The following is a 15,100-nucleotide window of genomic DNA, read 5'->3' on the forward strand; positions in this document are numbered from 1 at the left end:
ATTCAATTTTTCAAGGCAATGGCGTAAGCCGCCATCACGCTGAAACCACGTTGAACGAATCGAAGATTTCAGCTTTTCCTCCCGGCACACGATACACACGTCAGCATGCTATGATATTTAACTATCTATGAAGTAGATCTACTATTCTAGTATACTACATGAGCTCATGTGAGACAAAATGTGGAAAGCCGGCTTACGTCCAATTGGGGATGGGGGAAATGAGAATCGGTCACTGTCCTACCTCGCTCGTTCCTCCACCTCAAGTCCAGCTGACTCAACACATAGTTCGCTTCCGGCCAGCTGTTCTTCTGGCATTCCTGGACGAGAAGCAGTCAAACAAAACTGTCCATCTGATCCGCGGACACCAAATTCAAAGGTTTCTTACCTCCGAATATACAGGACGAGCATCATTACCCACATTTTTGCGGGAACCCTCTTCACTTTTCACAACTTCCACAATGCGTTTGTCCAACGTTAGCTTGATGATTGAACGAATGCTTTAGTGAGCAGTCGTGCGTGTATCAAGAATCTCACAGTGCCTTATCCAGAATACTTTCAATTATCACCTTTTGTGATTACATGTAATAAAACACGCTGTATATTTTGCTACACAATTTATACGGGGCAAATTGCTGAACCCGGTCAAATCAAGATCCGACCAAAGTGACCCATTGCATACGCCAATACAATACTTTGTGGATTTATACTTTCGATAATGAAAATTCGATAAGCTCAAGATGAAATATATGCTACTGTGAAGATCATTTGATAATTAATTTAACCGCGGTGGCTCAGTCGGTAACGCGTCTGACTACCATGCTCAAGGTCCCGGGTTCGATCCCCGGCCGGTTCAAATCCGGGAACTTTTCTAACGATGGAAGCGGCCCCGCGCCCACCCAGCGTCGAATAACATGGGTACCTGGGGGAAACCCTGGGGGGTAAAGGCGGTCAGGGGCGTGATGCTGATCACATCACCCCCACTCACGACCGGGATCAAGAAAGTGTGGGGCGTTACCCCCTATACGTCTTCATGGCGTGGTGCTATGCACAGGGGAGCACTTTACTTTTACTTTCTTTTAATCATATTGATACCAGACAGGTAAGACGCAGTTCGCAAGATTTCAGTTAATTACACCGAGTGGCCAGTGCCATCTAGCGAACTTTTCCATCATTAACGTATGTAAAGGCGACTTCATTCAGCCGTTGCGCACCACGTATCGTGAATACCCCTAACTACATGAAAGTATGCCATATGGACGTGAAAGTTTTATTCTAATTTACCGACAAACATGTAAAAACAGTAGTATAAATAGGCCTTAAGACAATACTCGTCATAGAAGATACCTCAAGTGTCATCGTTTTACAAGTGCCTCGAAAGACTATATTTTTTTCAGCTCCAGCATTAAAAGGCGGAAACTTCTTCAACAGGAAGTTAATAAAAGTACACTAACATTGAAAAGACTGTGTCCAACAAGATGGTCTTCAGCACATGATGCCTTGTCAGCGGTTCGACTTCGTTACAAAGATATCAGGAGAGGTTTGAGTACAATTCTCTTAACATCCAGAGATCTGATGAGCGTAGTGAATGTATTGCCACAAAGAAGCAAATGGAGACATTTGAATTTGTTCTTCATGTAATTATCCAGCACAAAATTTTGGAAACCACTAATGTTGCATCGAAAGTTATGCAATCGCCAAATGAAAATCTCCACAGCGCTACAAATCTCTTGGGAGAAGCATTGAATACAGTCCCCAGCTTCAGAAATGCTTTTGAAAAAGTAAAAGAAGAAGCTAAGATTTTGGCAGATGCATAGGGAACCGATTGCCGATTCTTAAAGAAACGAAATGTGAAGGTTAAGAAATATTTTGATGAACTTTGTGAAGATGAACGACTAAGTGATCCAGAGTATCACTTCAAAGTCTCTGTTTTCTATGAAAACCTTGACATATTTGTGACCAGTTTAGGGTGCGGTTTGGAAGCTTAATGAAAGTTTCGATATATTTGAGTGTCTACAACCTTATATTCTAGTGGAAAGAAGTGATGATGATGACATTTTCTCAAGTGCAACAAGACTTGTATCCGAATATCCTGATGATTTTCACTTGACTTTCCTCGTCAGTTGTTAATGGTGCGAAATGTACTTAAGAAAGACATACGAGCCATAAAAACGGTTCAGTGAAAGATCTATCAGATATATTGTGATTATTAATACCTGTCATCCCGAGTGTCCCTGATGTAGCAGTGGCATTGAAACCATTTCTAAGACTTCCAGTGACATTGGCTTCGGCAGACAGATCCTTTTCTAAATTGAGGTCGACAGGGCAGATATTTCTAATAGTACCCGTGGCGGAGTGGTATCACATCACGCTACGACGCCAGGGGTCCCGGGTTCGAACCTTGAATCCTGGAATTGGCATGGAAGTTTGTGAGTGTCCATTCATCAATTTCATCATATAATCACTCATCCCTATCTTCGCAAATTAGCCAAACATGGTACAAGAAGCGACGTAAAATAAAGCAAATCAATCAATCAATCTAATAGTTTAAATGATATCAAGGTAATTTGCTATATACCAGTGACGTACGGTGATGTCGACACTTGGGTTAGCAATCAGTGGCGTGCCCAAGGGAGGTTGGTGTGGGTCATAATCCCCCTCCCCCCTTTAGCCTTTTGAGTCCCAAGGCCATTTTCACATGTAAGCCTCTCTGTCCCGAGCCGATTTGAGCAAAATGCAGAGTTTCAATTAAATGAGTGTAGATCGGAGACTAATTGCCCTAGAGAGATGAGGGATATACCGTTGTACGCGGAATGAACCAGAGATTCAGACCATATAAAATTTATACAAATCCGGCGTACATGTGGCGGGGGAGGGGCTAACTCTCAAAATTTCAAAATTTCGGAAAAAAAATTGGTTCCCCCACCCTCCCCCCAAGAAAAAAGTACATGACAGTGTCGACATGCACATGGAAATGATCGCTGACGTGTAAGGAACACAAAAATATTTGCATTATTATCATATGACAAATGTAACTTGAGTTGTACCCCAAAAGGAATGGTCGGCACGCCACTGATTCAAGCTTCAAAATCCAGCGGTACCTTGAAATGACTTTAGCTCACAGACTATTTGCCCTGGAGATATGAACGATATACCGTTGTACGCAGAATGAATCACAGATTCAGACGATATATAATTTATGCACATTCGGCGTATATATGGAGAGGGAAAGGGGGAAAATCCCCTGAAAATACTTTTTTTTTAAAAAATATGGGGTATCGGCCCCCCCTGAAAAAAAAGAATATGAAAAGTTCAAAATGCACATAGAAATTATCGCTGGCATGTAAGAAACAGAAAAATATTTGCATTATTGTCGTATGACCAATGTAACGCGAGTTGTAACCCTGAACCGAAAGGCTTGTACGCCACTGTCTCAAGCTTCGGAATTGAGCGAACTGCAGAGTTACATTGAAATGACTATAGCTCAGAAACTAAATACCCTAGAGATATGAAAGATATACCGTTGTACGCAGAATGAATCACAGATTCAGACGATATATAATTTATGCACATTCGTCGTATATATGGAGGGGAAAGGGGGAAATCCCCTCAAAAATTCTTTTCTTAAAAATAAAAGGTGTTTCCTCCCGCCCTCCGAAAAAAATTCAAAATGCACAAAATGCAAAATTTATGCAAATTTGGCGTATATATGGAGGGGGAAGGGAGAAAACCCTTAAAATTTATTTTAAAAAATTGTCCCTTCACCCAAAAAATGTCCTCGCACTTGGGCACAAAACGACACCTACGCACAACGTTCACGGACGAAAAGCTAGAACGCAGTGAAAAATGAGTGCCGATTCTTGCAGCTGCTTGAAATTATATTTTTAGACAATGCAGGGTAACCCCTGTCGCAACTTAAAAAAACAAAGATTTCCTTGAGCGCGCTTCGAAATTCCATTCTCACAACGCAGATTCAACAACCAGTCTTCCCCCCCACCCCCACCCCCTGCTTGCACCCTCACGGAAAACTTTCATTTTGACATCGGATACTGATAAAGAAGTTTCCTTCGAATGCAGTTAACAGGCGGGAGTGAAAAGCATTGCTTTAGAACAACAAAGCCCGTCTTCCTTTGTCGGCAAAAATTTTCCCTTGAAAAGAGCCCCAAAAGAGAAGCCTTTTTTTCCCGCCTTTTCACCTCCATTTTCATGAAGAAAAAAAAAGGTGCGAGAAACATGTGTTAGGAACAATATAAAAAAAATCAAAATTCTAGCCAAAAATAGAAAAGTTATAACGTAAAAACTACGACCTTGACACAGCGTCTCGATCGAGACGCTTGGAACCGTAAGGGTTACACTTTGGTATCTCGATCGAGAAGCTTGGGAAACTAAAGGTTAATGCTCAGTATTCCTAAAAATAGAACGTCAAAGAAAGGAAAGGATTGCAAAATGAGGAAGGAGTACTGAAAAGAAGCACGTGTTAATCCCACTCACTTTTGAAAATCCAAAACATTTTGATTTGACTATTAAGCCAGAGATCCCGGGTTCGAACCCTGACCTGGGCATGGGTGTTATTTATGTTTGTCCCTTCATCAATTTTATCGTATCATCTTGACGATTAGCCAAAAGTGTAGGAAAAGCGAAGTAAAACAAACCAAATGAAACAATCAATCAATGATTTCATTTATACTACTTAGCGTCGCTGTCACATTTGGTTAATCGCGAAGATGGTAATACAATTAATAAAGAGACAAACACAAAAACACCCATGCCGAGGTCGGGGTTCGAACCCGGAACTCCTGGTGTCATAGCGTGCAGTGATAACCATTACCCTGCGGTTGGTTGATTTGGTTTTTAAGTCCACTTTATGTACATAAAAGCTAATCGGGACTGGACCTACAATTTAAAGTGGGATCCAAACCACTATGTGCGTCCACCTGGTACCGATCCGGGGCCACCTGCACTCCCCCACGGAGGTCGGCCGACAACAAAGATGAGTAGAAAGCTCTAACTATTTGGATACTTGGGTATCGATAAAGAAACCTGCGTATTTACTCAGTGGTACGTAAATTTCAATTGGATTTTTGAAACACCATATTTGCATATGATTAACGTTTTTCCAAAAAACTTGCATCGGTTGATTTCCCTAATTTCTTCATCTCACGATCTCGTTACTGAAGGATCCAGGCTCGATCCCTGGCATGTGCATGAGTGTTCCTTTGTAACTACTTTTCAACCGTTTAATTTAATCAACGTTCATCTTCATGGCAGAAGTTAGGTAAAGTGATGGAAAAGCAACGCTAAGAAAGGAAAAAGAAAATACAAATAATTTCCTCCCCGTGCATCTGCAGGGCACTGTGAAATCAGGAGTCCAGAGTTCTCTGTTTATGATTGTCCCTCCTGACTTCCATACGCTCATTAGCTACTTATCGCTGGAAGGTGGCAAAAATTAAATATATTAGAGGGGATAAACAGGTAACAAAACACACTTTTTTGAAGTTTCTTCAATAATATTCATTTGGCTTTTTTAGTTCTCAGATACATTTTACATTCCAAATTATTTTATTATTCACTGCAGAGTACAACACATAGGAACAAGAATGCGCGCTCGTCACGGGTTCGAATCCCGGCCTGAATTGTTCTTTGTGAGGTCCCTTCATCAATTTCATTATATCATCACTCATCCTCATTTTCGCGATAACCAAATGTGGCAGAAAGGTGAAGTAAAATAAACCAAACCAACAATTAGTTTTCTTGCCCAAATTAATACATCCCTATTTATGACTGTTTAGCTTACCCATTATTTTTATTGGAGGCCAAATTATTAGTATATTTAAATAAAACACTACTATAACGAGAGCGAGAGAGAGAGCGTGAGCAAATATTTGTTATTTAATCATTATATATTCCATATTTGAAAAAGAAAAGAAACCATAACACTTTTGTCTGCACATAATACAAGTACGTTCCCATTCATATACAAATAAAACTACATCCCATATTATACATACATATTGTACAATGTTTAAAAGGTTGTGTACAGAGAACATAAGTACTGAAGAAAATTTCCCCCTGAGTTCTTTAGAGGATTTACAAAGGAATCGAAAGGAAACCTATCCCCTATCTGTCCTATAGGAGATAGACTGGAGGACCTGAAACCACGGGCTTTCAACCATTGGAGCGGGGGCGAGGCGGCAAGGGAGGTACAGGCAAAAATCTTCCCTTTCGCTTCGGGCAGTTGTCTATACCTGGATCTGGTAAGGCGGAAGAAGAGCCAGCTTTACCCCTCAGGGTTTCCCCACAGGTACCAATGTTATTCGACGCTGGGTGGGCGCCGGTGCCGCTTCCATCGTTAGAAAAGTTCCCCGAGAGCGAGAGAGAGCGTGAGCAAATATTTGTTATTTAATCATTATATATTCCATATTTGAAAAAAAGAAAAGAAACCATAACATTTTTGTCTGCACATAATACAAGTACGTTCCCATTTATATACAAATAAGGTAGTGTCTGCTGCCACGTTCTTTTTCTGCTGGAACCTCAAAAGAGATGCAATTGGCAGCAAACTCGGTCTTTGTTTTATCATGATTTAGCGCTTAGATTCGGAATTCATTTCATGGATAAATTCACTTCTTACCGTCGTTTCGTCATCACGAGTAAACAACGGATTGGCCCAACCTATACTTCTAATAACCTTGATGATTTCATCATGCTATGTATGCAATTACGTCTGTAACACATACTGTGAAGTTGAAGCGATTACTTTCACATAAATGTTTTAAGATTAGGTCCCTTAGCATTCTTCTAATAATAAACCTACATGCTCTCGTAGTTAGGTTAGGTTCCGTTAGCATTAAAATAATATCCCTAAATGCTATCTAAAGAAAAAGGTTCTAAATTACCTGTAATTTATTCCCATTAATCATAAACTTGCATTTTTCTCGTCTTCATCTGTTCTTAAGATTTGTAACATCCTCTTAGCAGACGAATTACGTGGCAGGAGCAAATTTGACGCGTGCGTGGCAGCAGACTCGGCCTACAAATAAACCTACATCCCATATTATACATACATATTGTACAACGTTTAAAAGGTTGTGTAAATACAGAGAACATAAGTACTGCAGATTATTTTCCCCTGAGTTCTTTAGAGGATTTACAAAGGAATTGAAGGGAAACCGATCCCCTATCTGTCCTATAGGAGATAGAATGGTAGACCTGAAACCACGGGCTTTCAACCATGGGAGCGGGGGGGCGAGGCGACGAGGGAGGTACAGGCAGAAATCTTCCCTTTGCCTTCGGGTGGTTGTCTACACCTGGATCTGGTAAGGCGGAAGAAGAGCCAGCTAGGGTATTCAGCCTTGCCAGCTGATCACATCGAGGGACGAGAAGCGCGTGGAAAGAAATGTTACATATGAACCGAGGATTCAAGGTAATAAATATTGTGATTTGGAAATAATTAGAGACGTGAAATTGATTGATCTATCTCTGCCAGACTAGCTACTCATCAGTGCACGTCACTGCTATATACCTAGGAATGTTAACTATTTTCGATTTTTTTTTACTAAGGGATCCTTATATTTTCACCGCGGGGAGGCCCCAAAAACACGTGCTACGCCACTGCTGGACGTTACTCTTGTGGGGTGAAAAAGATTCCGCCCCCGAGTTAGGCCACAATCATACACCACAGATTATCTGTTGTATTGCGATTTCCTATTTCCTTTGACCTTACCATGCCTTTTGGAATGAATCTAAAGAATATAGTAGAAGTTCTGCAACGTATGGAAGGGGAACGTAGTCAAGGAACCTTTGGTTTGATCCCTGTGGAAACACGGCACACTATACGGTTGTTGGAATCCTTTTTCATTCAAGATGCATGTCAGCACAGGCGGATTTCTGGAGGGGCCAGGTGGGGCCTGCCCCCAACTTAGAAAATACTAAAAAAAATAACACACGATTAAGTTCAGTTACTACATTTTTCTTATGAAGCCATACCGCAAATCTTGAAGTTTGGCATGATGGCATGTGCGGTAATTGCGCCGTAATAGTGGGTAAATCTTACAAGTGGGCACTTGTGAGAGGACATTTTCTGCTATGAGGCGAATCCACATCTGGTTGCGTTGTACAGTACAATTTAATGATCTTATACTCTGACTCAGATGTTGTTAAAACTATTTAGACGATTTGATTGATGTGTACAGTCTGAAGAAAGAAAAACGTAAAATGACTTTGTGTTGAGTCAACAGTTACTGTTGAGGCATCAAAAGAATATTTTAATTTAATTTTTCTAAAATGTCTGAAGCTTACTATTGTACCGTAACTTTTTAAAAGTAATACGAGTATTGTATTAATAAAAAAATTATGAAATGCAAAATACAATAATCGTACTGTTTTGCTTCTTTTAAAACTGACAATCACTATAATAATTAATATTTGTTTACTTAAGCAAGGAAATTTAACATTTAAAGGCCTAAAACTCAGTGTTTTTAAGTTGTTTTTTTTTAATTTCCGGGGTAAGGCCTCCGGACCCCTTACAAACTAGGTGATATTCAATAACCCTCAGGTACATCCAGTGACGTGCGGTGATGTCGAGAGTTGGGGTAGCAATCAGTGGCGTGCCCAAGGGAGGTTGGTGTGGGTCATAAGCCCCCTCCCCCCCTTTAGGGCCCAGTATTCCTAAAAATAGAACGTCAAAGAAAGGAAAGGATTGCAAAATGAGGAACGACTACTGAAAAGAAGCACACGTTAATCCCACCCACTTTCGAAAATCCAAAACATGTTGATTTGACTATTAAGCCAGAGATCCCGGGTTCGAACCTCGACCTGGGCATGGTTGTTATTTGTGTTTGTCCCTTCATCAATTTTATCGTACCATCTTGACGATTAGCCAAAACTGTAGGAATAGCGAAGTAAAATAAACCAAATGAAACAATCAATCAATGATTTGATTTATGCTATTTAGCATCGCTGTCACATTTGGTTAATCGCGAAGATGATACAATACAATTAATGAAGATACAAACACAAAAAAACACCCATGCCGAGGTCGGGGTTCGAACCCGGAACTCCTGGTGTCATAGCGTGCAGTGATAACCACTCCCCCACGGTTGGTTGATTTTGTGTTTAAGTCCACTTTATGTACATAAAAGCTAATCGGGACTGGGTCCACAGTTTAAAGTGGGATCCAAACCACTATGTGCGTCCACCTGGTACCGATCCGGGGCCACCTGCACTCCCCCACGGAGGTCGGCCGACAACAAAGATGAGGGGAAAGCTGTAATTATTCGGATACTTGGGTATCGGTAAAGCAAACTGCGTATTTATTCAATGGTACGTATTTCAATTGGATTTTTGAAACACCATATTTGCGTATGATTAACGTTTTTCCAAAAAAAAATTGCATTGGTTGGTTTCCCTAATTTCTTCATCTCACGATCTCGTTACTGAAGGATCCGGGCTCAAGCCCTGGCCTGTGCATGAGTGTTCCTTTGTAACAACTTTTCATCCGTTTAATTAATCAACGTTCATCGTCATGGCATAATTTAGGTAAAGTGATGGAATAGCAACGCTAAAGAAATGAGGGAAAATACAAATAATTTCCTCCCCGTGCATCTGGAGGGCACTGTGAAATCAGGAGTCCAGAGTTTTCTGTTTATGATTGTCCCTCATGACTTCCATAAGCTCATTAACTACTTATCGCGATTAAATCTATACAGCTAGAAAAAGTGATGGAAGGTGGCAAAAATTCAATATATTAGAGGGGATGAACAGGTAACAACCACACTTTTTTGTAGATTCTTCAACAATATTCAATCGGTATTTTTAGTTCTGGGATACATTTTACATTCCAATTTTTTTCATTATTCACTGCAGAGTACAACACAGGAACAAGAATGCGCGCTCGTCACGGGTTCGAATCCCGGCCTGAATTGTTCTTTGTGAGGTCCCTTCATCAATTTCATTATATCATCACTCATCCTCATTTTCGCGATAACCAAATGTGGCAGAAAGGTGAAGTATAATAAACCAAACCAACAATTAGTTTTCTTGCCCAAATTAATACATCCCTATTTATGACTGTATAGCTTACCCATTTTTTATTGGAGGCCAAATTATTAGTATATTTAAATAAAACACTACTAAAACGAGAGCGAGAGAGAGAGAGAGCGGGAACAAATATTTGTTATTTAATCATTATACAGGGTTAGTCAAAAGTATCGGGACAGGCCAGTAATAACGAGACCCGTGGACGGAGGAAAATCAGATGTTGCAAATGGGTATTGGTGAGGAAACTGCATTGAATGGGGGTGTGGATATCATGGCAGCCATCTTGGATTCCGCCATATTGGATATCACACAATATTTTCAAATGGAAAGGGGTATGTATGACACATCAATTTAGGCTAGAATCGTCCCACAAATGACAATCCGAACTCATTTTGGACCTATCGCCATTCGTGGAAGAAATAGGGTGTACTACGTTAGACTGCAAAAAATTAGATTTGTTTGAAAGAGACGCGTCGACGAAGGACAAATACATGTTGCAAGTGGATATTTGGTGCGGAAACTGCAATGAATGGTGGTGTAGCCATCATGGCAGCCATCTTGGATTCCGCCATATTGGATATCACACAATACTTTCACATGAAATGGAAAGGGGTATGTATGACACATCAATTTGGGCTAGAATCGTCCCACAAATGACAATCCGAACTCATTTTGGACCTATCGCCATTCGTGGAAGAGATAGGGTGTACTACGTTAGACTGCAAAAAATGAGATTTGTCTGAAATAATTGTTTACTGTATTCTTGTCGGTAACTGTACACTGCAAATTACAGAGAACATGAACAAGAAAACATGACATTGACTTACAGAATGCCTCAAAGGAAGTGCTCACACTGCTCCCGGCGACTGTCTGACAATACTATGTCAACCGATCGTAAAAACTGCAAGGTGTACGTTGTAGAATATCCCAAGGAAGTTCTCTTGTATCGTCCACAATGCGATTCTGTAGATCATTCAGGGAGTGTGGTTTTGTGCTGCACACTTTGTCCTTCATGTGCCCCCATAGGAAGTACTCCGGGATTTATAGATCGGGAGATCTTGCAGGCCATTCGATCATACGTCGTCTTCCAATCCATCGTTGTGGAAAGGTTTCATGTAAGTATTGTGGCGACGCTCCGTCCTGTTGGAACAAACCACAATTAAAGTCCCGGATGACAGGGACAAACTTCTCACGAGGCATTTTCAAATACTTCTCACCTGTCAGATTGCCATCAATGAAGGGACGGCCAAGAATGATGCATCTTATCATTCCTACCCAAAAATTCAGTTTCTGTGGATACTGGGTATGATGTATGATACCATCATCCAATATGGGTTTTCATCGCTCCAATAGTGGCAGTTATGTCGGTTCACATGTTCGTTTAACATAAATGTCGCTTCATCAGGGAATGCAATGTCATTAAGGTGAATACTATCGTTGTCGATATTTCGCATCATGCATGTGTGCAGGTAGGGTCCATATCCAGACGAATACTGTTATTGCTGTCCGTGGAAGCAGTGTGAGCACCAGTGTTGCCAACTTGGCTCTTTTGGGGCCAGAACTGGCCCTTTTGAGTACGTACTCAGCCCCAAAATTCAGCAAAAGCCCCAAGGGGCTTTTTAGCCCTACAGAGAGAAATCTTGCTACAAATCTAGCCCTTTCAGTAATGAAATGTTTTTTTGGTATTTTCAGTAAAGTAAACTCATATTTTCAGCTTAATAAGAACCATTGCAACACGCAAGGAAGAATTCACATAACCGACCCTCCTCTGCATCTGCAAGCTCGTCCTGCGACCCCTCCTGGGGAGCAGGTAGCAAGTGCACATTCTCACACCCCCTTGTTTTGGCATGCTGTGCAGCCCGAGGCGAATTACGGATAGCGTCGATTCCAGGAAATGCCAATCTTTGTTCAGTTGCATTGCATCTGGTCGTTGAAAGTTCACAGAAATGCGGTGCGGAATCGACGAATCGTTCGTAACAGTGAGGCTCGAAAAGAGACTAGTTCGTGCGTGTTTCGGTTTCAGAAATTTTGCACCAAAAACACCCAAGAATTAAGAACCAGATTTTTTTTCAGTACGCAGCCGCACCTTTGTAAATCTAGCCCCTTGGATGTGAATTTTAGCTCCATTTTGGGTGCGATTTAGCCCGTTTTTCTCTCGTACTGTTGGCAACACTGGTGAGCACTTGCTTTGAGGCATTCTGTAAGTCAATGTCATGTTTTCTTGTTCATGGTCTCTGTAATTTGCAGTGTACAGTTACCCACAAGATTACAGTAAACAATTCTTTCAGACAAATTTCATTTTTTGCAGTCTAACGTAGTACACTCTATCTCTTCCACGAATGGCGATAGGTCCAAAATGACTTCGGATTGTCATTTGTGGGACGATTCTAGCCTAAATTGATGTGTCATTCATACCCCTTTCCATTTGAAAATATTGTGTGATATCCAATATGGCGGAATCCAAGATGGCTGCCATGATATCCACACTCCCATTCAATGCAGTTTCCTCACCAATACCCACTTGGAACATGTGATTTTTCTCCGTCCACGGGTCTCATTATTACTGGCCTGTCCCGATACTTTTGACTAACCCTGTATATTCCATATTTGAAAAAGAAAAGAAACCATAACATTTTTGTCTGCACATAATACAAGTACGTTCCCATTCATATACAAATAAAACTACATCCCATATTATACATACATATTGTACAACGTTTAAAATGTTGTGTAAATACAGAGAACATAAGTACTGCAGAAAATTTCCCCCTGAGTTCTTTAGAGGATTTACAAAGCAATCGAAAGGAAACCTATCCCCTATCTGTCCTATAGGAGATAGACTGGAGGAAACCACGGGCTTTCAACCATGGGAGCGGGGGGCGAGGCGGCAAGGGAGGTACAGGCAGAAATCTTCCCTTTCGCTTCGGGCAGTTGTCTATACCTGGATCTGGTAAGGCAGAAGAAGAGTCAGCTAGGGTATTCAGCCTTGCCAGCTGATCACATCGAGGGACGAGAAGCGCGTGGAAAGAAGTGTTGCATATGAACTGAGGCTTCAAGATAATAAATATTGTGATTTGAAAATAATTAGAGACGTGAGATTGATTGATATATCTCTGCTAGACTAGCTACTCCTCAGTGCACGTCACTGGGTACATAAACTTCTCACCCAGAGTTTGGTCCCCCCAAAGCAAATGGGATGTCAGATTCCTCGCGGTGCTGGGTGGAAACACTGCCAGTCTGTGACAAATATAATGGGCAGTAATCTGTGGTAGCGCGGTTGGTTCGTTTATTGGTGTAGATCTTGTTACAGAACGTTGTGTTTGCTGTAGTTTTTTTTTAAGTAAGTTGATTAATTCTGAGTAAAGTGCTACAAGTTATTACTAAGGGCTTTTTCTGTACTGCGAAATATTTAAATTATGACTTAGTTTCCATACGCATATCGTATGTTATGTCCAACACCTAATGAAAGGGCATAGGATCCGATCCATCCATCCATCCTTTTTTGCACTCGACGATGTAAAGATCTGCAAGACTATTTATTTTCCTGAAGACACCATGACGTTTTCTGTTTTGGACGATTATTTGTAATACTGTGGGACTGTAAATGATGCAGTAACGATTTACCTCACTTTCGTGTTTGCATGCACAGACTTGTGCTTTGGCTCCTACTTCCGTGTGGTGGACGATTTTCGCAACATTTATGGGAAAATTAAATGTTCCAGAGTTTCGAAATAAGTGTAAATTAATGTTTGTAGCTTCTAGAAAGTAAATACATTGTTTTTAAGTTGCGGGAAGGTGTAATTGTATAAATTTAGTTGCGAAAAGAAGCCTATAGAAATACAGTTATGATGAACAAGTATTGATCACCAAATTGTCCATGACTATTTAAATTCTTTTTTTCTCTGACATCCTACGTGCTTTTAATAATCATGTTTTTTTACAAATGTTAGTTTGTAAGCACATTTTTCGGCGTTTTGTTTCAAATCTTGAAAATCAAATTGCGCACAATAAAGAGAATAACATGGTGCTGGACAATTTGCTTCGTAATACTGTATGCATCCCATTCTACCGGAATACGCGCTGCAAAAAGCGGTAATCCCAAATAAATTAAATAAATAAAAACCTAACATCTACTATTTCACCGAAGGAAAATCGAGGGATATAATGAAAACTGGTTTTAATTGCACAGAGCAGATAAAAGTGCAAGATTTTTTAAACTGGTAAAAGTTTCAAAGGTGGCACCACTAGTCCCGTTACCTAGGCAACGATTAGGCGCTATTCCAAAATTGAGATTTTTGAAGTGTGAGATTTGATACTAAGTTCAGGTGCAAAATATGGAGTATGTATTCACTACACCTTTATAACATGTGTTTAAAACAATTTGTAGTTGCTTTATTAGTAATAGTTGTTTTACACAATGTGTCTTTCTTGTAGCATAGTTTGTTAATGTTGATACAATTGGTTAAGGAGTATCAGGCTCCATTCCCAGCAGTTCAGAAATCCACTTTAAACTGTGGATAAACTATTAATTAGCCTCCATGTATATACATTTGACTTTAAAATAAACTCTGCAAGTTTTGTTTTGTAGAAAAACGTCCTAAATGTGTACATCAAAGTGATATTGAAAGTTAATATGTTGGGCAGGCAGACCAAATGAGGCCCTAGTTCCAGTTATTTTATGCAGATATCCTCATTATTTACATCCTTTTTGTACATTAATCAATTTTTACTCATATACAGAAGCAACTACTAAAGTAGTTTACAGGTTACTGTCTTTGTCTAGTCGAAGAATTGTTTTTCATTCACTTGTACTTGTTTCCCAGATAGATGTTATTTTTTTCTGTTACCTGGGATACAATAAATGACTGTCATCTCCAAAACACTTGGTGTGTCACAAAGTGAATTGTACACCACTTCTCGGCCCAAGTTCTGATTGTTTAATTGCAGATTTATCATTATGCACAAGCATTTACAAGGTTAGCTTTCTAATTATGCCAGTTAACACATACTTCAGGGTCTTAGTGATTACTCATTGTGCGTTTTCTGGAGATCAATTTTTGGCAAT

At 40.3% G+C, this 15,100-nt stretch overlaps 1 protein-coding gene across 2 annotated transcripts in view; it reads left to right on the forward strand.

The window, feature by feature from the left end:
• The first annotated feature begins 13,261 nt into the window (after positions 1-13,261).
• The window catches only part of LOC145980985 (uncharacterized), a 40,447-nt gene continuing 38,608 nt past the window's right edge, over positions 13,262-15,100 (forward strand). Inside the window, exon 1 of one of the 2 annotated variants that reach the window (XM_083114080.1) lies at positions 13,262-13,375. The gene's annotated coding sequence lies outside the window, so the exon portion shown is untranslated. Of the gene's footprint in view, positions 13,376-13,426; positions 13,773-15,100 lie in introns of those variants that run through there. The other variant, XM_083114087.1, reaches the window with a different exon arrangement.

The sequence above is a fragment of the Lepisma saccharinum genome, chromosome 2 (assembly GCF_977018435.1).
Source record: "Lepisma saccharinum chromosome 2, izLepSacc3.1, whole genome shotgun sequence".
NCBI lineage: Eukaryota > Metazoa > Arthropoda > Insecta > Zygentoma > Lepismatidae > Lepisma > Lepisma saccharinum.